Source organism: Pinus tabuliformis, chromosome 1_1, assembly GCF_031772625.1.
Source record: "Pinus tabuliformis cultivar Carrire ecotype Pingquan chromosome 1_1, CPIR1, whole genome shotgun sequence".
Lineage (NCBI taxonomy): Eukaryota > Viridiplantae > Streptophyta > Pinopsida > Pinales > Pinaceae > Pinus > Pinus tabuliformis.
In genome coordinates, this window is record NC_142297.1 from 560510994 (window position 1) to 560536714 (window position 25721).

General features: G+C 37.2%; 1 pseudogene; it reads left to right on the forward strand.

Moving 5' to 3' along the window:
• The first annotated feature begins 1754 nt into the window (after positions 1 to 1754).
• On the forward strand, positions 1755 to 25721 carry LOC149214385 (serine/threonine-protein kinase-like protein CCR1 pseudogene; annotated as a pseudogene).

Below are 25721 nucleotides of genomic sequence, written 5' to 3' on the forward strand. Positions count from 1 at the left end.
GTTCTCCTGGATTTTTCTTTGCAATCAGATGCCAAATGACTAAGCTGACCATGGAAAGTGACAAGCTATCTTAAAATTGAAAAGTGAATTTCATGAGAGAGAGCGGCACATGTCTGTCTATTTTTCACTTCAAATTTTACCCAGCCTTACATAGAGCTTGCGAAATTTTGGCATATATGAGATGAAGAGAAACGTGGAATGAAAAATTTATGAGAGATTTCATGGCCCGTTGCTGAGTGTCTGATAATATAAAACCTTGCTAGTTTGTTAGACTAGGCATTTTGAAACCTCCCCCACCATCGTTGCAGGAGTTATTGAAACCCTCCTATATTATTAAATAATGGGTGTTCTGAAACCTCCTCTTGCTTTGCTTAAAGAAGATATAATTGTTGCAGAGTATTGAAGCCCTCTTGCTTTATTAAACATGATGGATGATATATCAAGGTGCGCACCAAAAATAGATCTCACAGTTCCAAGGGGTTTTGTAAGGCCTTCGCGATTCGGGCAGGCATGTGACGGGCGGGCGCCCTTTCACAACGAGCGGGCGCTCCGTGCACGACGAGCGGGCGGACGATGCGACGGGCGGGCATGGTTATGCGGCGGTCATCCGAACCTCATGCAAAGATAATATGCGAAGTTTGGAGCTAAGTGCAACGATATAACACTTAGTGTGAAATAATGAAGTGGAGTGAAAGGCTTTATACCACGATTTGGAGAGACTTTCATATGGGCAAGTCGACTTACACTTTGGTTAAAGTGTGGGCGTTATAACACAGTTTATGGGGTCGGTCTTAAGGCTGGACACCCCTTCACATATGAGCAAGCTAGCGTATATATAATTGAACGCAGAGCTCATTTGGAGCATCGAAGTTCATCCATCGAACTCACTATCTCTTCTACACATCGAGAAGGGGTAAAAGGACGCAGATTTGTGCACATAACTCATGCGCTCAAGGAGGAAGTGCGCATATTTACCGGGAGCAGTCGTAGGTTGACAGAGTGCGGTTTTAAGGTGGATTTATGTGCAGAACCGAAAGGAGGAGTTCTTGGTGTCTCGGGTGAGCGCCCTCCTACCGTATGAGGTTGGCACATATGTTGTAAAGGTTGTCTTTCCTTGATTGTAAATTATTCTAAGTGTTGGCTTGAAGCCTGTCAAGCACACTTGATGATGTATTATTGAAGAACTGTTATAATAAATTATTGTTGGGTAGACTTGTTCGGGAGTTGCCCCTCCCTTTATACTTGTGTGCAATTGTTATTGTTCTCGGTTTAATTGCATTTGGATAATGAATGAGTATTGGCTTCATTAAGTATAAAAGATAAATGCATTTTACTTGGTTGCGAAACACAAACTAAGTAAGGACAAGTGAATTAGGCATAGTCCATGTGTAAGAGTATTGGTTAAAAGAAAGTGCACGGTGGTGCCGCACCTCGCTGGCACGGTTGAAAGACCATCGTAGGCTTGGGGGCGTGACAGTTGATATCAGAGCAGCTGATCTGGGTATTGAAGATTGAAGCTGCTACACAACTTCACCGAAGTGAAGTTGGTATCAGAGCTCGGTCTAGAGCTGTTGAGCACAGTTGCTCGTGACAGATACTGCAGGTGAAGGAAACCGTTTCACACGAGGTGGAACAAGGGTTAGCTCTATTTGCAGGTAACTTGGTGAAGCTATTGAATGGTCGAAACTAGATTGCAAAAGAGCAAGAAGTTGTTAGAGATGGCAACTGAATCTCAGGCTGGGTCTAGTCATACGATGAAGGATGCTACTCTTGGGTTCATTGAAAAGGTGATTGAAAAGATGGAGGCTTTAGAGACTTCTTGGGACAAGAAGATGAACTTTCTTTCTAAAGAGCAAGAGACCAACTTGAAGACCAAGGAAGAGCTTGAAGAACTCCGGGTACAACATGATGAACTCCGAGAACAGTATGAGTACATTGATCTTATGTGTACACAACTTGAAGTAAGGGTCAAGGAGGTTTAAGAATCAAGGGATCAAGGTCTTGCAGAGATCGTGAACTTGAGAAAAACTCTTGACACAGCCAATGATGAGATAACGGTGTTGAAGAAGGCAGCGAGGCACAACTCAGGTGGAGGAGTACCTCATATGAAAGTCAAGGAACCGGAATCTTGTGATGGCACAAGGAATGCGAAGACTCTTGGCAACTTTCTATGGGACATGGAGCAATACTTGGAATGATTGGGTCTATTTGATGATGAGACAAATGTCAAGGTAGCTGCTCAGTTCTTAACAAAGGATGCTAAGATGTGGTGGCGAAGGAGGTTAGATCATATTGCCAATGGTAGTGCTGATGACATTACTTCGTGGGATGACATGAAGAAGGCTTTGCAGACTCATTTCAGTCCTCAGGATGAAACATGGGAAGCAAGGACGAAGATTAAGTACATAAAACAAACCGGAAGCCTACAAGCATATCAGTGGGAGTTTGCAAGTGCAGCTCTGGAACTTCTTGACATGGCAGAGAGGGACAAGGTGTTTAACTTCATTATTGGGTGGAAGCCTTGGGCACGCAATGAAGTGAAGAGGCAGAAGATTAGGACACTTGAAGAAGCTTTTGCTGCTATTGACAGGTTGGTGGAACATTATGATGAAACTTCTGATGATAAGAAGAAGAAGTTTGAGAAACCGAAAGAAAAGAAGAAGGAAGATGCTTCGAAATCAGATGATAGCTCGAAGGCAAAGAAACCTTTGAAGTGTTGGATTTGTGCTGGTCCACATACGGTGAAGAATTGTCCTTCTAAACCAAAGGTGGCTGCTATTGCACAATCTGATGGAAAGAATGAAGGTGCTTCTGTGGGGATGATGTAGATACTTGGTGCTTCTGCTACTACAGAAGTGGTATCTAGGAGAGATCCTGAAAGGAACAGATTCGAGTATGCTCAGATGAAGGTTGGAGGTGTTGATGTACTCACTATGGTGGATAGTGGGGCTTCTCACAACTTCATGAGTGAAGATACTGCGAGAAGAATTGGACTGAAATTTGTACTAGTGAAGGCACAAATGAAGACAGTGAATTCTCCTCCTATGGGGATTCTTGGTATAGGTGAGAAGGTGGACACTACACTTGGTGAACGGACAGGGAAGGTGGACTTCACTATAGTGCGGATTCATGACTATGAAGCTGTATTGGGAATGGAATTCATGAAACAATTTGAGGCTATGGTTGTACCACATTTGAGGAAACTCTACATTTATGATGGAAGGGAAGATGTACCCATTGGTGTTCCAACCATTGGTATGACAAAACCTGATCATAAATTAGGAGGAATGCAAATGGAAGATATGGAGAAGGTGAACAACCGGTTGTCCACTGTTGAGGCAAAGCTTGTGGAGCAGTCATTGGTCATTAGATCACTTTCAGATAGCATCTTGGATTTGTCAAGAAGGCTAGAGTTGGTGGAGGACGATGATGAGGTTGATGAGGTGTATGTGAGGCCGGATGTCCAGAAGGAAGACCGGGAGGCATATCTACAAAGGATGGAGGTTGAGGATCCTGATAGATGGATTGAGTTGATTAGTGAGGGAGAGCCTTCAAGCTCTACTCCCTCTACATATTCTTAGATGACATAGAAGATGGGTGTTATGAAACCAGCTCACAAAAAAATAGAAAAGAGAGATCCACGCCTTAGAATTCAGCCTCTTCGAGGGGGCAACCTCCTTTACATTACATAAATGAACAATTCTTGGATGATACAAATGAAAATACCTCCTTTCTATATATAGGAGTCTAAGTGGTCCCAATACAATCAAAGCCTACATAACAATAATATTGTAGGGCACAACAGTAACAATGGTGGGCTTCTATGTGGCATAATAGTAACAATATGGGCACTACATGGGTACATCAATATAATAAGTGGGTTATACTAATAACAATAAGGGGTTACACTAGTAGTATAGGGGCCTAACATGCCCCTCTCCTTCAAAAGCGTTGTCCTCAACGCTTGAGTAGTTCTTGATGCTTCTATATAAAATTCTTGTCCTCCCATGTGGAATATTTAGCGTGTAAGTTCTTCCACTTGATGAGATACTCTGAAATTGATCGATTTTGTAGCTGTCGGGTTCTTGTTTCTGTGACTGCTCCAGGTTCCAATATGATTTTTCCTTCCTCTTCAATTTCTGGCAATATTGCTTGAATTGGGATCTTTTGCAACTTTTGAATAAGTGGTCATACTTCTTCGTTCTTCTTCCATTCATCTGTTGCTTCTTTTATCCAATTTGGTTGGATAATATAAATAGCACAAAACAATGCTTCCACATCCTCATCCTTGAAGCGTCTTCCCATTCGGTAAGGTCGCCATTTTTTAAGTGCATGTAGTATTGCCAACATTTCCTTCTCATAAATAGCTTGCTTGAGATGTAGCAGTAAAAATACCCAATTACTCACATCAAAACATTTTTCACTACGATGTTGATTTACCTGTTGTTTCATTTGATTTTGCACCGAAGTGGCGTTATCCTTTAAAAGTTGGAGAACTTGTTGTTGATGCTCGATATGGTCTTTCTCTACTTGAACCTTTTTCTTCTTGATATGTCCTTCTATCTTTTGAGGAGTGGTAATTTCTTTTAGTCCTTTACAAGATATGGTCGGATTCATTTCTTGATGCTCGATGTGATCTTTCACTTCTTGAAGATTTTTCTTCTTGATGTGTCCTTCTATCTTGATAGTTTGAGGAGTGGTAATTTCATCCATTGAATTACAAGATATGGTTGGATTCATTTCTTCTTTCTCGATGTGATCTTTCACTTCTTGCACCTTTTTCTTCTTGATATGTCCTTTTATCTTGAGAGTTTGAGGAGTGGTAATTCTTGCCAATGCTTTACAAGATATGGTCTGATTCATTTCTTCTTTCTCTGGGGTGGTGTCTTGATGTATATCCTCTTCTTTTGATGTTTCTTGATCCTTTTCTTCCTCCTCTTCATATTCTATGTAAAATAATTTCTTCTCAGCACACCTATGACCTTTAGTGCATTTGCTATCACAATTGTAACAAAGCCCTTTTTCTCTTTTTTCTTCCAATTGTTGTGGTGTAACCCTTGTAGGTTGTGGAAGGCTGGGAGAAACAACACTTCCATTTTTATAGTTGTGAGGGGTATGCTTCCTGGTTTCCATAATTTTGCTTTCCATTATGTCACAAAGCCCTTTTACTCTTTCCAATTGTTGTGGTGTTGCTCTAAAGAAGGTGTTCCTCTTTATATCCTCATAATGTGCTATCATTTCCTCCGTGAAAATTGACCACGTAACAAGTTTTTTACGAGAACAAAGCCCTTTGTACCATAAAAATTGATTTGGTTCTAAATATGAAGATGCAATACATACATTTTGTAGCAGTTGTACACCATGTATATCAAAATATTGCTCCATTTGAGGTATCCAATTTACTGGATCCTTGCCATCAAACTTCCTCATCTTGCTTTTTCTTGATTTTAGGAGCTCTACCTTGAAACGACTGTAACTATGTACTTTCGGATCTTTAAGTTCTGAACTTGTGACCTGTCGTATTCCTCTGTGTCCTCTTTCCAATGCCACAAGTCTGATCCCAATCGGATTCTCCAAGAAAACGTTATGCACAATCTCCCGCAGTGACCTGATTATAGACTAGTTCAGTAGAGTGAACTTGTATGAAGTGCCACGTGTCACTGTTTCAACCTTTGACTCTGAAAAATATATAAACAGAAACTAAAGTCCTTCCTCTTTCTGTACCTTCTTACGAAATTTCAATCTGATGCTAAGAAAGAAAGTTATGATGATTTTCCCCCGGTCACCTATTTTGAGTGTAATTCAGGAGTCTGAAAAAAGACCACCTTCCGCAGATCGTATCTCCTAAAAGATCGCGCGAAAAGATATGAAATTTGGACCCAAGGTTCAGCGCCAATTATTCTCAAATGGGTTTTTTTTGTGACTTCTGAAACGTTACAAAACAAAAGTTATAGCGAAAATTCCAGGATGACCTGTTTGGAGCACCGAAACCCTAGAATCCAAAGCTCTGATACCAAATGTTATGAAACCAGCTCACAAAAAGATAGAAAAGAGAGATCCACGCCTTAGAATTCAGCCTCTTCGAGGGGGAAACCTCCTTTACATTACATAAATGAACAATTCTTGGATGATACAAATGAAAATACCTCCTTTCTATATATAGGAGTCTAAGTGGTCCCAATACAATCAAAGCCTACATAACAATAATATTGTAGGGCACAACAGTAACAATGGTGGGCTTCTATGTGGCATAATAGTAACAATATGGGCACTACATGGGTACATCAATATAATAAGTGGGTTATACTAATAACAATAAGGGGTTACACTAGTAGTATAGGGGCCTAACAATGGGGCTCATTGTTAGCTGCTCATGGCAGTGAGTCCTTAAACATGGTTGAGCAGGTATGATTGATGGTGCAGGGATGGTTTGGCATCAAGCATCATGACATGTTGTAGATACATGGAGTTTCCATGGACCTGAGCATGGAGTGTGGATTGTAGATTCTTGATGAGTCAAGGATGTGGCAGATGTTTGAGGAACAATTGATGAGGACATGAGGATGTTCACTCTCATGGATTGAGCATGATGGTTGGATTAGCTACCCAACTAGTTCAGACATGGGGTCGCGAAGTGTACAGAGATGTGTTGGCATTATGTTGGAGTATCATGACAGAGGTTCACATGATGAAGACATATGGATCAAGGAGACTACTGATATATTGTTGAGATGAGATGTTGACACATGATTGAGGTGTGTTAGCACTTGTTGGCATGGCATGGGCAGTTTTGCACATGGTGATGGTGATATGATGGAGTTTGACACATTGTTGCGGTGGACATGTAGCTTGAGTTGGAGGGATCAACCTTCCATGGTGGAGAGCAGCATGGGGAGATTGTGACAAGGTGGTCATGGACATCTGATATATAACATACATTAGTATGGAGTATCTTGGTGACAGTTGGTTGCTAAGGTGGAGCATGATGGAGATGAGATTCTACATATGTTGCAGGGACCTTTTCCTTATGTGGAGGAGTTGACATCATGGTTGATGATGATCTTGGTGGAGAGCTACTGGTATGGTATGTTGTCGAGGACGACAACGATTTCAGGTGGAGGAGGATGTAAGGCCTTTGCGATTCGGGCAGGCACGCGACGGGCGGGCGCCCTTGCACAACGAGCGGGCGCTCCGTGCACGACGAGCGGGCGGACGATACGACGGGCGAGAGTGGTTATGCAACGGTCATCCGAACCTCATGCGACAATAATATGCGGCGTTTGGAGCTAAGTGCGACGATATAACACTTAGTGCGAAATAATGAAGTGGAGCGAAAGGCTTTATACCACGATTTGGAGAGACTTGCATATGGGCAAGCCGACTTACACTTTGGTTAAAGTGTGGGCGTTATAACACAGTTTATGGGGTCGGCCTTAAGGCTGGACACCCCTTCACATATGAGCAAGCTAGCGTATATATACATGAACGCAGAGCTCATTTGGAGCATCGAAGTTCATCCATCGAACTCGCTATCTCTTCTACACATCGAGCAGGGGTAAAAGGGCACAGGTTTGTGCGCATAACTCATGGGATCAAGGAGGAAGTGCGCATATTTACCGGGAGCAGTCGTAGGTTGACAGATTGCGGTTTTAAGGTGGATTTATGTGCAGAACTGAAAGGAGGAGTTCTTGGTGTCTTGGGTGAGCACCCTCCTACCGTATGAGGTTGGCACATATGTTGTAAAGGCTGTCTTGCCTTGATTGTAAATTATTCTAAGTGTTGGCTTGAAGTCTGTCAAGCACACTTGATGATGTATTATTGAAGAACTGTTATAATATATTATTGTTGGGCAGACTTGTTCGGGAGTTGCCCCTCCCTTTATACTTGTGTGTAATTTTTATTGTTCACGGTTTAATTGAATTTGGATAATGAATGAGTATGGGTTTCATTAAGTATAAAGGATAAATGCATTTTACTTGGTTTCGAAACACAAACTAAGTAAGGACAAGTGAATTAGGCGTAGTCCATGTGTACGAGTATTGGTGAAAAGAAAGTGCACGGTGGTGCCGCACCTCGCCGGCACGGTTGAAAGACCATTGTAGGCTTGGGGGCGTGACAGGTTTGAACCTAACGTGAATCGAGTGTCGCATAACAGAAACTGACTGTCGAAAAAACGGTGTCGAATCGTGGTCAGATAAACTATGTGGGATGGTTGATGGCTTCTCCAATATTTGTAAGAAATGGATCAGTATCTGAGGCTGCACATGAAAAAACCACCAAGCTAAAAACATTTGCATTCAGTTAAGCATCAACTTTACAGCTGAAACTGCCAACCACTCTAATTTGTTTCAATAAATTAACATAAAATAATATAAACCCAGTATATGTTTGTCCATCTCCAGTGATTGTATCAATGTTTCCTAGCATCCCATAAATCTGTGCCATTTCCAGCTAGTGATGATAGCTGAGAACAAGTTAAATAACCTCATTAACCATATTACTCATTTTTAATTGCGCACAACCATCCCGAGAGAATCATAAATGGTCTCCCACTTTCTTCATAAGAATGGTAATAGCATGATGCTAGATGTTTATCCTTGGTCGTAAATTATAACTTAACAAACATTAAGAAGGAATGGTCATTGTTTTATGGCTTTCAAAAAATACTTAAAACATAATAAAAATGAAAAGATGATATAAAAAAACATTGCTATTAAATTTAACCCTTTCTTGAGAGACTTTACATAGGGTCCAATAATATTTGTTCAAAAAATTAATATATAAAGGGAATTGTTTTTCACCTCATCCGAAAGAAGGTTGCAATTGTTGCACTCAATGTTTTATTTATATTCTCTTGTATGAAGACTAGCCATGTCAAAACAAGAAGTTGACTATGTTAGAGGCCAAAGTAGCCATTGTTATAAGACTGGCAAGAACGGAACAAAATAAGGAAAATGAAATTAAATATGGGTTGTCATGAACACATACTCTTAATACAGTTCAACCCCTTGCTAGATTGGATATAGAAGGTTGCAGTTCCCGTATTTTTTTATCTCTTTCTAGATCAAACATAGTAGGTTGTAGGTCTCACATTTTTCTCTCTTTGGCATGAACTAGATCTCGTTGGTGCCACCAAATATTTGTGGCAGACCCAACTATTGAACTACAACACTGTATATCACTATGACAAATGTATATGGTTGTAATTAATTTTCTAGATCTATCCCATTTAATTTGATGATAATAACTTCATTCCTAAGCATCGGAAAGTACAAACAAATTGGGTTGTTGGTCCTCTCTCACATTGCTCAACTCCACTTTTTTATAACTACCATCCTCCCTCTGATTTTCCCACCAACACAGCTATAAATCGAAATTCAAATTTTGTTATGTTGTCTCCCATCGTTCAATCCCACAATATGCTCACTTCCATTGCAGATATGGACACTTCTCTATATCTCCTCAATTATCTTTGAATCACTTAACTAGCCCCTTCCTATCAATGAATCAAATATTGCATTTTGTAATTGTAATCTCTCTCCCAAACTTACACAAAATTTTTCTTTGGATTCTAAACCTTCATGTCTCCCTATTCCTAATCCATCATCCAATTTGATTATTAATTTGTCTAATTTAAATTTAACAAAACCAATTATTGATCTTTTTAAATAAAGGACTAAATTATTCCATGACTTCTAAAAATATTCCCATAGAAGATATTTTATACCACATAGAATATGGGATTAAAGTCATATCTAACAACATCAAAGAGAAAATTAGACAAGACTTCTCCCTCATTCTTCAAAAATCTAGACCCCCCATAAGAAATATTACAAAAGATGAATTCTTAGCTTTAAAATCATTGAAATCTAACCCTAATATTGTTATATTAAAAGTGGACAAGGGAGGCAAGAATAAAAAAGAATAAAATGATAAAGTGATTGATCATCTTAACAATAGTGGGTGCTACAAAAAGTTAACTAAAAATACTTTAAAGAGCATCACAAGAGAAGTCTCCAACTTAATCAAAGGAAGAAACGTTCAAGATAATAAGACCCTCATTGAAAGTTGTTTGTAGACTCCTAAAATCGAAGGTGCTCCTAATATTAATAAAGATGGTATTCCTATTAGAGCTATTGTTAACAATATGGGAGGTCCCAGATACCATCTCGCCAAATTCCTTGCTAAGAAACTAAAACCCTTGGTTGCTAGCACTCAATCATTTGTCAAAGACTCTACCCACTTTATCAATGAAATCAATGACATCAAAATCGATAAAAAATATATTTTAGTTAGCTTTGATGTCACTACTCTATATAATAATATTCCTATTGATGAAGCCATGAAGGCTGTCCAAAAAATCACTGACCCTAGCACTTCAAAACTTGTTGAAATATGTCTCAAATCTACCTTCTTTAGTTTCATGGATGAAATATATGAACAAACTTGTGGAGTAGTTATGGGCTCCCCTCCTTCCTCCATCATAGCCAACCTATTCATGGAAGATTTTGAAACCAAATCCCTTGAAAGTGCTCCCTTAAACCCCAAATTATGGAAATGATTTGTGGATAAGACTTTCATCATCTGGTCACATGCTCGAGAAGTTTTAGAAATGTTTGAAAAACATCGTAATAGTCTTTTCTCATCCATGAAATTCGCCATGGAAGTATAAGTAAATGACAACATTTATTTCCTTGACATCCTTATCACCCAAAGTTTCGATGGCTCCATATCTCACCAAGTCTATAGGAAAAACACCCATACAGAGGAATATCTCCATGCTACTTCTCACCACCATCCAAATAGAAAATTAGGGATTCTAAACGCTATTGCAACAAGAGATATTAGAATCTCTGATAAAAGTCACCTAGATAAAGAAAAATCCCACCTAATGAATGCATTTTTAAAAAATGGGTATAAAATACATCAAATCATCAAAGCCCTGAATAAAGCTAACAAAAATACTTGTCCTAAAAATAAAAATAATAATTTCGATGACTTCAATGGAAAATTAAATCTTCCACATATTCTTGGGACCACTGATAAAATCACTCATGTTCTATGAAAACATAGAATCATGACCACCTTCAAACCTATAAATACGATCTGCAGTCACCTCAATACTATCAAAGTTCTCATTGACCCCAAATGCAAAAACGGAGTTTACCTAATTCCTTGTTCTTGTGGAATTCCATATATTGGGGAGAGTGGTCGATCAATCAAAACTCACATCCTTGCAGACATAAAACATAATAGATTAAAAAACTCTACTCTTGCTGAACATTCCAATCACACTAAACATCACATATGCATTGAAGAAACCTGCATCCTTGCCAAAATTGACCACTATTTCCATAGAAAATTTAGAGAAGCCATCGAAATCAATAAACATCCTAAAAACCTAAAGAGGGATGAGGGATGGAGCATAAGAAAAAAATGGATCCCTACTTTCACTTCTAAATGAAAAATTATTTAACACCCTAATTTCTTTATTTTAATCATAATTTGTAATTATTTCTACCTGCTCTTTTTAACTCCAATCCCTCTTATTTATAGTTTAATATATTAATTAATCTTATTATTTTTCAAATTCATTCATGAGCCAAAAAAATCTGATTTTTAATTTTTAATAAAATATTAAACATATCTATTAATTTTGTATATATCTCATCATTTTATGAATTTCACTCTTCATTTCTCTCAAAATTATTACCATTCCCTCATAAATATTTTATTTATATTATTATATACATGGTCTATTCATGAATATTAATAATTTCTTCAATTAATAAATTGAATATAAAAGCATATTTATTAGATAATGCAAATACAGTTTGTTCTATTATTCACATTTTATAAATTTTAACATATTATTTATTTTCATAATATTCTTAATAAAACCTTTCTTAATCTATTTCACTGTCCACCAATTTTTCTCATTTAATCTTAAAATACATTCCTATTTATCATACCATGGTCAAATTATTTTTCCACATACTTTCATTTCTTGATGATGAACCTCAGTAGTAGGTTTGAAACGTTGATTTAAAAATTAATTTGAATGGGATGGATCTGGAAAATCAATTACAACTAATGAACATGCTCAAAAATCTTAAATATGAAATCATTAACCTATACAGAAGGGACAACGAAAGAAATTATCTCTTTGGAACGAATTAGATTTCTCATAATGAAAAAGAAAATTGATCTCACCTTCCTCAAGTGTTGCGGGGATTCCTGCACCATTCCTACTTTCGACAAAACTAGCCACTCTCTGAATAATTATAAAAATTAAAATATTTTCACTAAAGCAAGCTTGGGTCTTCTTTTCACTGAAATTAAAAAAAACAGATTTGAACTAGATTCATTATCTAAAAAATGATTTCATATTCACTTATCTTGAGCCAACCAAATCGATCCAGGTTTATGGCAGAAAATAGATGCGACATCAGCTCTAAAAGCTCTCAGAATTGAGGATTTGTCCTGCAAAAAACAAATTCAGAAATTCACTAATCTATTTCTCAAAAGCTAAGGGTTTCCCCTATCTTCAACGACCACTTTTGATACTCCTGTCATTGATTCAGAATCTAACTATATTTCTCCAGCTCACTCCAAAATTATTCTTGGTCAAAAATATTTCTTAGTGTCCATTATCAACCAACATGTGTTATCCAGTAATAATAATATGAATCTAGTCTTTAATAATCATACTAATGAAATAACACTGCTCATATTAATAACTTTAATAAAATGAGTGATATTAATTCTGCTTGACAAATCACTTCAAAAATAGTGTATGTAATTATAGACACTAAGAACGTCGAACTCAATAACCTGAACAGAAGTTGTGAATCCACTGTGTTGTGTAAAGACATAGAAACTTCATCATATTTTGTTATTGTGGCTCCCTCTCATTTGTCATCCCCATTTCAATGTTGCTCCCAATTCCCCATCGTTATTCCTACAAATGCGTCTGTAAATTGAACTTCATCCCAGACAGAAACAAATGACGATAATAACTTCGAACTCAATGATCCAAACATGGGTTGTTTAATCTCTACGCAGTGGAAAGAACCAACAAATTCGGTTGCTGGTCCTCTCTTACATTAGTAAACTAACACAACTATAAATATTGCTTCAAAAACAACCTATGGAATTGGTGACACCAAAAACATCGAACTGAATAACCTAAATAGATGTTGTGAATCCATTGCATAGTGTAAAGAGATAGAAGCTTCAACGTACTCCATTGGTGGTGCTCCGTCACATTTTTCACCTCCATTTCAATCCCAGCCCCCCATCATTATTCCTACCAATGCTAGAATTTTACCTTGTTCGCTTAAATGGGCTTGGACCCAAGATCAATGTTAGTTGTGCTAACCAACAAAACCTTACACTATCAGCCTTTTCGGCAATAGTCTGCTTAGCACAAACTGCAGTCTCACTCGAGGCAGTATTGGGGAATGCTAGAACCAAGTTTCTGCATCCAAAAGGTTATGTGATGTGGTAGCAAGGTGTTTTCTTAATCCACCGATTTTACCTTTGCGAATTCCAACTATTGTAAAATAGAAAATCCCTATGAGCACTGTGTTAGTTAGAAGAAAAGTAGGAATAGGTCTCTAAAATAGTGGGTCAAATTTGGCCCATGTGGAAAGATATGTAAAGAGATATTTTCTCTATAAATAAGTAGGTTTTCGATTTTAATAGAGGTCGATGAAGAATGTGAAGAAATAACATTTTGTAATATTTTTACCCTTTAATAGAAAATTTGCAGCTACTATATTTATGTACCTGAGATTCATGTCATGGATTTTATGGGTTTTTATCATGTTGTTTCAAGTTTTACATAATATCTTAATTACTTGGAAATCCTGTCAAACTGCTCCAATTTCCTTCATTAACTATGTAAGACTGTATATGTTCTTTTGTGTCATTTTAAAAGCTATAGATGCCTCAACTTCCACTAAACTTTGTTGTTTTCCATTCTATAATTTGACTCCATGGCCAATGGTAGTAGTCATCATATTTTTCTTCACCTACAAAATCACAAAGAAAGATCAGAGTTAGTCATCTGATTGTTTCAATTGTTTCAAGAAGATTTGATAAACATTTCAAAGAGCCCTCTTAGATTGGAAAGAGTAACTTCCAGTTCAAGTGGTCAGAAATAGTTACACCAGGTTAAAGGTTGAAATAACACAATTCTTTCTAGCCCAATGAAAACAGGACAAACAGATCATTTTACAATGTAGCTTGGCATTTGATGGATTTGTTGAGAATTTTTAGGGATGTGTCAAACTTAAAGTTGATTCACTCTCATCAAATTGGTGTTCAATACATAGACTTGGCATTTTCCAAGCAGTTCTTCATCGAGTCTCATTTTGGAATTTTTAGGATGAAGACTTTGAGATGTTACTATTTTATGTTGCATTGTTCACAGTATTACCCATAATTATGATTGAGATAGGGAATGTTAGCCTCTCACTCATATACAATCATGAACTCATAATGTATCACCTTTAGTGTTTTAAATCTGAGAATAAAGTTGTTATTCTAAGTCCATTTTCAAATTCTTATTTTTCCTCCTCATATTTATATATAAATAAACTATCAAAATAAAAGCAATTGAGATAGTTTTATGCTTGTATTACATATTTGCATATTTTTAACATTCATATATTCATAAAAAAAGTGAGAATAAAATTAACAAATTAACATATTTTTAAAATTCATAGATCTCTTTCCTGGAAGGATGAACATGGGAGAAAAGGGGAGGGTTACTAGAGTTTGAAGCTCTATGTTTCCTGGAGGTTTTGAATTTCCTTCCATGGAAAATCAGAGGGACTTGAATGCAATTGCATGATTATCCTTGCTTATCTCAAAGGGTTATCCCAAGGCAGGGGTTTACTCTAGTTGATATGTCTTCTCTCTAATGGTTTTTTCCATGGTCCTGACATTTCTAAAAATCATAGGGTTTGTCTCTCCCAAATTTTCCTTTCTTCTCTTTCTAGCATTTTCTCTCCTATGATCCTGCTTATGGAGGATATTATCGTGGACTAATTGGATGATCCTTTGGATGGGGAGTGCATTCTTCTCAAGTATACTACTAGTTTAGGCTTTAGTGTGGGTTCAATGTGAGGGCGTCTAGACATGGAAATTTATGAGTCACTTCTTCCAATTGTTGAATTTGTGTGGAAATTTTTCATAAGCACCCTTTTGGCCCGAGTTTTGACCTAGCTGATCTAGTGCTCTCGGATGCTAGAAAATATTCTCACGAGGGCATGAGGATTTCAAATTGTGATGGTTTTCTTGTTTTAGTTATGTATTGTATCCATTTTCCATCTTCTTCGCTTTGTTTGATTTTGTGAATCCTGCTTATGGTGGGGTTTCTACCAAAGTTACTTTGGGGGCTTCATATTTTATTTTCTCAGTCCCTATGCTTTTCGATTCCTTGGTCTCTTGTGGGAACACATACAGGATTCCTTCTCTAATGCCTTTTCATGGGTGTTTCACTACTTTTTCGGTTGGGTTTGTGGTTTCGCATCCTTTCACATTTTCTCCTTTAATTGAGGTCGGTTATGTGGGTTCCCTACAAAATGTTTCTCTTTTGAGGGTTCTACACCCTGGTGGTCGTGCTTCAAATCTCTATAAGATTTTGGATGGTTTTCAATCATGGGTTCCTTGGGATCCTCAGTCCTCTGGGATTTCAACATTTGATTTTTCAAGAGGAAAAATCCTCTCGGATTTGTCAAGAGAAAAAATCCTCTATGATTTGTCAAGAGGAGAATTTCTTCTATCAATTAAAATAATTTTCAACTATCAATGGTCTTGAGCACTGATATTGAGATACACTAGGTAGTCAAGATGAGTGAACTAGAATTCGTGGAGTATGCTAGAGGGAGATGTTATAGTGGCAAGACTCTAAATTATTGGGTTCATAATGAATTAGGTCATAACTATGAGATCTTCCTTCCATTAAGGTTCTTGTGTGCGACTAGTTAATAATTTTCTTCTCCTCCTAAGAAGAGGTAAAGTGGGTAATGGATAATCATTGGTGCATTGGCTCTTTCCCTCTTATTCTCAGTAACTGGTCTCCTTTGTTCGACCTTACTACGGGAAATATGGATGAATATCCCATTTACGTTAGGCTATTGGGCCTAAAAGTTCGTTTTTGGTTGGAATAAGCTCATTTGGCAATAATTATCCATCTTGGGGACTATATAAAGGTGGATATGACCTTTACTAAAGTTGAGGAGATGAAAGTGGAAGAGGTTCTTGTGAGCCTGGAGATTTGAGAAGGCCTTTGGAGTGAGGTTCTATTGACCCATAATGGATCCTATTTGGATCAAATCCTATATTATGAGGGGATCCCCTTCTACTACAAGAGTTTTCATGTCCATTGTCATAACATAGTAAATTATAAGCTAGGGTTTCATAGAAGGAAGGGCTTGGATAATCGGGGTTCACTAGAAGATAGGTCTTCAGTCCAGTCTCTTAGGGAGGAGGCTATCACTTCTACATCTCCACTAGAGGTGCCTATGATAATACAAGTTCCCCAGTTGCCTCCTTGCACCTGTATGTGCCACTCTATGTTATAGCTTTGCGGGATGCTGAACTGGTGGCAATTAGTCACTGCTTTGATAAGGTATTGGTACTTTTTGCTTCTTCACCAGATGCACCTACTCTGGCTATTGTTATTTCTACTCTCTCTCTTACCTCTATTGTTAGTATTTCCTTTGTTTCTAGGATTGATTTGAATGATTTGGTCAATTTTCACTTGTAAACATCATTTTGGGTGGGGGGGGGGGGGGGGGGGGGGGGTGGTGGTTCGCCACGCTCATCTTTTCTAAATTTTTTCCATAGTATTTTCCCTATCATTTCTGTCGAAAGAATTGACACTCCTTCTCCCATGTCCTTTTCAATTTGGGATTACTCAAAATTTGGTTATCAAGGCCCACAATATCATCTTCAATATCACCATCCCTTCTTCATTGACTCTATATTTAATAGGGCTCTAGGTCATAATCCTATGAATGTGTTTGGAAACAAGGGCAGGGGTAGGAAAATAATTTTTTCCAAAGCACAAAATAAAGCGATTTTGGAAAGAGTTTATGGTAAAAAACATTCTATTAAACTGGTCATTAGGTGATGCATACTCCTATAGTGGCGCCTCCATGATCCTACTCTCCCTGAATTATTGGGGGTTATCCAACCCATTCAAACAATAGGCTTTACATAGATTAGTTGTTACCAATCATCTTTCGGTGCCTCTCCTTCAAGAGACTTTGGGGGAGGGGGAGTTTATTATGGCTTTCTTGAAAAATATGCTTCATGGGTGGGATTTCTCTTTTCTGGATGCCAATGGTCGCTCTGGTGGTCTAACAACTGGCTCTAATCCTTTTTATATCAAACTTCTTAAATATTAGGGATGGATTTGACTCTGTGGCATTCCATTTGCTCCTCAAATTTGGACATAGATCTCTTGGCCCTAAATGTCTATGGTACCCAACAGGAAAAAAATCATTTTTGGGAGGGTCTTGCCAATTATTCATTTCTCACTTCCAGTAATTGTATTATAGGTGGTGACTTAAATTTCTCTATTGTGATTGCAAAAGTCCGAGAACTCGTAGTACATGTTGATCCTAATTTAGACTTCTTATCTAACTATATAAGGACTCATAATATTACTGATGTTGCTCCAAATAAAGTCATGCCTACTTGGAGGAACAACAAGACTGGTCTGGTCATGATTTCCAAAAGATTAGATTGTTTCCTTATTTTTGAACATATTGTGGATTCCCTGCCCCTTATTAAGTAATGGATAGGTGAGGGTGGAGGTTTAGATCATTCTCCTATTTATTTGGAGCTTAAGGATATGGAAGGAAACCTCTAGGCCCTTTGAGGCTCAATTCTACATGGATCAATGATGATTCCTATATAGAGTTGTTCAAATCCTCTTGGAATTTTTTTGATCCCTTGGTTGCCTCTTCTGCAATTGCAAAGTTCACGGTCAAGATTAAAGTTTTCAAACAAACTACAATCTCCTAGTCAGTTTCCAAAAGATCTGAGGATTCAATTCAAATTAGGGCTATTGAGGAGGCTCTCAAAAACATCTCTCAGGATGAGGCATATGGATTCGAATTGGAGGAAACAATATCCAGAGTTGTTGAGTTGGAATGCAAAAGAAACAAATTGCTAGACGACCAAGAGGCTACCTAACATCTACAAAGTCAGGCTGTCTGGCTTGAGGAAGGGGATGAAAACTCAATTTTTTTCCAAAAAAGGTAGAATAATGCCCAACACCATTTGGAAGTTAAAAAAATCAAGAAGAAAATTATGTTTCATCTTTTGAACATTTAGAAAATTTGGATTGTTCTAATTTTAGTTTCCTTTTCAAGTCACCAAAGGGTACCTCTATTCTTGAAGTCGATGGGGCAACTTTTTCCTTCCCTCGTTCTGCATTTGTAGTTGATAATGAGAATTTTGTGGCAGTGGTTTCCAAAGAAGAAATTTTGTTGGTTTTATCTAGTTTTCATATGGATAAGAGTGTAGGCTTGGATGGTTGATCAGTTGAGTTCTTCATTGGTCTTTCTAACATCATCAGTGTTCATCTTCTTAGAGTAGCTATGGAGTCGAGAGCTTTAGGTAGGATCCATTTGTCCTTCAACTATACCTTTACTAGAATGATCCCCAAGGTGGACTCTCCTATTACATTTGATGAGTTCTTCCCTATATCCCTTTGCAACAACATTTATAAGGTTATTACAAAATTCATTTCTCATAGGCTTAAGCTTATTCTCTCCAATATGATCTTCGGGCAACTATTTTCATTTCGGAGGGGAGATAGATACATGAGGCAATAGGGGTGGATTAGGAGGGGATCCATAGTATGAATATTTTTCATTTAAGAGGGGATATTTTGAAAATAGACCTTTCAAATGCCTTTGGTAAGGCTAAATAGTTATATATCTAGTTTCCACTACAACAAAACCAGTGATTAGCGTCCCTTTTTACTTCTTTTTTTGCATCTAGAGCCCATTTTTGGTGTTATTTGCATCCATTTATCAAATATGGTGCAAAAATTGACACAAAATTTGCGTCAAGTTTTGCACCAAATCTTACACCAAGTTTTGCACCACGTTTTGCACCAAATTTTATGCCAAGTTTTTTGTCATCCTTTACACCAGGTTTTGTTCCAGGTTTTGCATCACGTTTGGCACCTAATTTTTTTTGACATGCTTTTGCACCCTCATTTGCATCCACTTTTTGTGCCTACACTTGCATCAACTTTTACATCGACTTTTGCATCCTTTTTTGCATCCTTTTTAAAATCATTTTTTGCATCCATTTTTTCATCCATTTGTGCATCCCTTTTGCACCAAGTTTTACATCGAGTTTTGTGTCTAGTTTAGCATATAATTTTGCATCTGCTTTTGTTGCATCCACTTTTCCATCTTGTTTGGCATCCATATTTACATCCTCTTTTGCATCTATTATTGTACCCACTATTGCATCTAATATTTTTGTGCCACAATTAGCGCCTAGTTTGGCACCTCCTTTTGCACCCACTTTTGATTATAATTTTGCATCCACATTTGCATCCTCATTTGCGTCTAGGTTTTAATCAACTACTACATCTGTTTTGCATCCTTTTTTGTATCCAATTTTGGACCAGGATTTGCATCGGGTTTTGTGTCTCGTTTTGCATCTACTTTTGCATCGACTTCTATTGCATCCACTTTTGCACACAATTTTGCATCCACTGTTGCACCCATTTTAAATTTCACTTTTTGCATCCATTTTTACATCTTCATTTGCATCATACTTTGATTCTTTTTTTGCATCTATCATTACATCCACTTTTGTTATGCCACAATTTGCACCATGTTTTGCACTCACTGTTGTATCCACGTTTGCTTCCAATTTTTCATTCATGTTCACATCCTCTTTTGCATCAAATATTGCATTTATTTTTGCATCCACTTTTGTGTCAGGTTTATGCATTGGGTTTTGCATCTCGTTTTGTATCTACTTTTGCATCTACTTACATTATATCCATTTTTTGCATCCAATTTTGTTTTGCATGTTGCATCAATGTTTGCTTCCACTTTTACATCCATTTTTGCATCTTATTTTTCATATTTTTTTGTCTATTGTTACATCCACTTTTGTTGCACCATATCTTGCACCTACCATTGCAACCACATTTGCTTCCACGTTTGCATCCCCTATTGCATCCACTTTTGTTTCATCCATTTTTGCATCTGCTTTTGTGTCCGTTGTTGCATCCACATTTGTTTCACCACAATTTGTGCCAAGTTTTACACCTACCATTGGACCCATGTTTGCTTCCACTTTTGCCTTCATGTTTGCATCCAAGTTTGCATTGACAACTGCATCTACTTTTGCATCCACTTTTGTGTCAGGTTTTTCATGTTGTTGTGCATCTACTTATGTTGTATGCACTTTTCATCCAATTTTACTTCTATTTTTGCCCCCATTTCTATGTTCAATTTTGCATCCCTTTTCCAACACTCATCATATTTTCTGCATTGATGATATTCCTTATGGCATTGAAAATTATGAATAATTGATGACAATGTCAATGATATTGACAATGATGAAAATGAAGATGATGGCGATGACATGAATTGTGATTATGATGATAAAGACGATAGTGGTTACAATGACAATGATGATGATGGAAATGATTATGATGATGACGATGCTAATGACTTTGGCGAATCTTCCCAATTTTAGATGTTGTCATTGTCATAATCATAAGCATTGTATTTGGTGTCATCATCATCATTTTCATCTAGGTCATCATCAAAAACTATAATGGCATGAATGATGATGATGATTACAACAATGTCGATAGAAATTACATTAATGATGATGATGGGGATGATAAAAATGACAATGATGATGATAATGGTGGTGATGATGATCATCATCAATCATCTCTCAAAAATAGAGTTGTTATGTCTCTTACGTATATCAGTGTGTCCTAAACAACCCTTTTCTAGCACTGATCACATTTTTTGGGTTGATGATATTTCTTACAACATCTACAATTATGAACAATCGCAAACAATGTCCATAATGATGATGATGATGGCATGAATGGTGATTATGATGATAATGTAATGATGGAAATAACAATGACAAGGATGTGATGATGATGACAATGATTATGATAATTAGAATGACCTTACAATCTTATGGATTCGTGAACAATTACTAGTTTCAATACCATCTTCTGGATACGTATTACTATCATACTTTTTAGATTTTCTGTCTTTCTTGAGGTATCTTACTATAATGGTGTTGTCAACACTAGAGAGATATCTTGTTGTAATGGTGGTTCTAATGTTAGCACTAGCAAAGTTTTTGTTAAATTTTGGTTAAAAAAAACTGATTTATGCAATTATTTTGACAATCTATGTAAAAAAGTAAATAACATCCAATTATTTTGACTGTAGTCCCATTGATTATCATGAATTCACCAGTCTGAAGGCAATCTTCTACATACATATTATTATTAAACATTTTGCATTATATCCCTCTTACATCTTGTTGTAATGGCAGTATTAGCACTAGAAAAATATCTTGTTGTAATGGTGATGTTAGTATTAGCACCAAAAAAATCACTAGATTTTGGTAAAAAAAGGTTTATCATTTATTTATTTTGAATTTGGGAAATTTTTGTTTTTATATTTTTTGTTTTTAATTCTATTTTTATGCAGTAATATTTTTTTTGGTTGAATTTTGGTGGTAACTAGTTTTTGGTCTAATCATATGTATTAACCATGTTCTTTATGCTACAATTCTAATTGTTGGGACAAAATTGTTCTTTCAAATAAGTTGCAAAAAGCATATAAATGGAAGAATAGCGATGACAACTATTTTCATTGTCCAACTGTTCAGTATATCATGTATGAAAATATTCAACATTTTTATAAACAATGGATTAGAGGTGAGTCTGTAATTGTACATAATGTTTGGATGATACATAAAAACAAAGTTTGTTTCATTGATGTGGTTAGGATCTACTTTGGATACGAAACCCTAGGTTTGGAAGTATGCAAATAATGAATTTGGTTTACCTTTGATAACAAATGAAATTTTATTTCTTTTTCCTCGTAAAACCAAGGAAGATATGGCAATAATTCTCGTTAGAAAACTACTTCTTGTTGAAGGTTTATAATTTGTTGCAAAAGTTCAACAACTGGGTATAGAAGTTTTTAGTTGTTATTAGGGAAACAATGTGATTATAGGTTTTAGCAGACATAGATCATTCTTGGTATTTGATTCACTTTGACGATGGCCGCTTCTGACTAATATATGAGATTATGAATTTGTTGATATTTTTTAGATTACCAAGTCGATATAGTTGTTTATAGAAATTTTGTAAAACCTGAAGTATTGACAAATGGTTTTTCAGTGTTAAGAAAATTTAAGTCAAATTGGGTTGCAAAACTTAAGGAGAAAGCAAAAACAATTGTTAGTAGTTGTGAATTGATATAGTCATTAAATAATTCCCAACCATTTTCTTTGTGCTACAAGTCTAATTTTCAAGAAAAAATTAATAATTTTGTTCAGTTACAAAGAGAATATAAGTAGAATAATATCAACCGTGGAAACTATTTGTAGTGTCCATTTACTATTCAGTATATCATGCCTGAAAATATTTAACATTTTAAAAAACAATGAAAATGACAAGTGAACTTGTAAATATACAGAATGCTTGGATGATACATCCAAGACAAAGTTGCCTTCATCAATGTGATCAAGATCTACCTTGGAATAGAAACCATATATTTTGGAAATGTGCAAGAAAATAATTTGATCTACCTTTAAAGATAGTCTAGTATGGTAACCTTTTATGACCAATGATTTTTTTTTCTCATCATCATCATATACATATATATATATATATATATATATATATATATATATATATATATATATATATATATATATATATATATATATATATATATATATATATATATATATATTAGAAACCAAGGAAGATATTTTTACAGCTTTTTCCTGTTGAAACACTGCCAAAACACATTATCAATATAAAACACTTTTACCCTGCTCCGTTGGATCAGGGGAGACACTTTCCACCGTTGATTTTGAAGTGTGACTGCTTTTTCCAAATATTTGAGTTGCCCTCTTAGCATCTCTTAGCATGGCAACATATTTTTACTGTTGTTTCCCATTCTTTTTGAGCGATCGCTCGGCCTATCAGGGCAATTTCAGTCATGTGGGTGGTCATGTAGCAGTATCTATGGACCAGTATTGATCTGTTTTCTGCTCATTTGCATTGACGGCATGTGTGGAAATGGAGCCATGTCTCCCATAGCAGCATCCTTCGGAGACGAGAACGTGTTCTGTACCATTGATGCAAGTGGGAAGCAGCATATAACATGCTGGGGGAGAAACAGCACTTCACCAGCTACCGATGCTACTTCAAGCCCATCTCTGGCTGCACTCTCCGGTGGAGGTGGATTCCTTTGTGGACTGCAGGCTAACACTTTCAGACCATTTTACTGGATGAACAACGAAACAGGTACTAATCTTGTGCCCCCAAGTAACCAAAACAGGCGTTATTCAAATATTGAATCTAGGCAAAACCATGCTTGTGGAATCCGTAGTAATTTGGATCAATATCCCGGTATGATGGACTGTTGGTCTATGAAAAATACAACAAAACAATGATCCTTATACCGATCACTCTGGCCGCATCCCAATATCGCCCTGCAATCCATTGTTGCAGGCGATGATCTCACCTGTGGATTAGACCAGGACGGAATGGCATTCTGTTGGGGATCGCCATCTCCACAGTTCAATATCACTGCCCCTCCCCCCTACAAATTTCAAAACCTTGTATCTGGAGGAAATCATGTCTGCGGAATTGTGAAAACAACTTCAGAAGTCAAATGCTGGGGGGATAATTTCATGGACCAGGGAAGCCCACCAGAGAAAACTCGGTTTATAGCCCTCGCAGGAGGCTCAAAAAATTCTTGTGGTATCCGCCAAGATAATCATTGCGTGGAATGCTGGGGAAGTTTCAATCAGTCTTCAATTCCAAAAGATGTCGGGTTTCTGGGCATAGCTTCCACAAATATCGTGACTTGTGGCATTAGGGAAGATAACTTGATCGTGGATTGTTGGGGAAATGGATCGGGTTATAATCCTCCTTTGCAGCTTTTCAGCCCAGGATTGTGCAGCAAGGAGCCTTGTCATAGTGGGGAGTTTTTCTTCAATGCTAGCGGTATGGGATTGCCTGATTTGATGAGTTTGTGCCTTCAGAAAGAAGAGCAGATTTGTTCCCCTTGTGTGGAGAATTTCCCAAATGGATTTTTTCTCTCAGATCTTTGTTCTGAGAACGCTGATCGTGTCTGCACGGCATGCTCTCTATGTCGAAATAGTTCTTGTCAAGAAGCTTGTGGAGATGGGTTTCATGGACCTGTCTCTGCAGTCTCTCCATCTAGTTTAACTGAGCAACAACAAATAAGTATTGCAAAGCAAAAGGAGCAGCATATGGATCTTGTTACTATTCTAGGGGTGTCAATTTCCTGTGGGTTTGTTTTAGCTTTCATTGGAGGCTTTGTTCTCTGTTTGATAATAAGGAGAAAAAGGGGGAAAAGTGAATGTGCCTTTTGCATAAGGCAACCAGATACTGAAAATCAGCCAAATCTTAATGTCCAAACACCCTCGTCTGGAATTACCACTTCTTGGCCTACTGTAAATGACTTAATACGGATGCAAGCCTTCCGTCTTGCAGAGCTTCGAGATGCTACAAATGGGTTCAAAGAGTTCAACGAATTGGGTCAAGGAAGCTATGGATTTGTCTATAAAGTTGTTCTTCCAGATGGAAGACAGGCTGCTGTTAAAAGAGCTAATGCAGCTCGAAGAATCCATAGCAACAGTAGATATTTTGAAACAGAGCTTGAAATTATATGCAAACTCCGCCACGACAACTTGGTTAATTTGTTGGGCTATTGTGAGGAGATGGGGGAAAGGCTTCTTGTGTATGAATTCATGCCTCATGGAACTCTTCACGATCATTTGCATGGATATCTATCTCCTCTCAGTTGGACATTGAAGTTGAGAATCTCCATGCAAGCAGCACGAGGCATTGAGTACATTCACAAAGATGCATCGCCTCCGATCATCCATAAAGATATTAAGGCCTCCAATATTCTTTTGGATGGAGAATGGGGAGCCAGGGTTGCAGATTTTGGGTTAACTATATCTGGAGAAAGTGGTCTTCCTTCCCCTATCCAGAAAGGGGATGCTGTCTATGTTGATCCAGATTACTACAAGTCTCAGAATTTTACAGAGAAGAGTGACGTATACAGCTTTGGTGTGGTTTTGTCAGAGATTCTGAGTGGGAGAAAAGCACATGATACAGATTTTGATCCACCCAATATTGTCGAATGGGCAGCACCCGTGATCAGCCAGGGAAAGGCAGCAGTCATCCTAGACCGTAGTGTGGATTTACCACGAAATGTGTAACCTTTGCTCAGAATGGCTGATATTGCATAGCTTTCTATGAGGCAAGACCCAAACGAAAGACCAACCATGTCAGATGTGGCTACATGGTTGGAGCAACTCGTCAGAACTAGCTCTTAGTATTGCTTTTCTATCTACGATTGCGAGCATTCTTGACAAATTGAAGATTATTGCTTGAAAATTATTTTTCC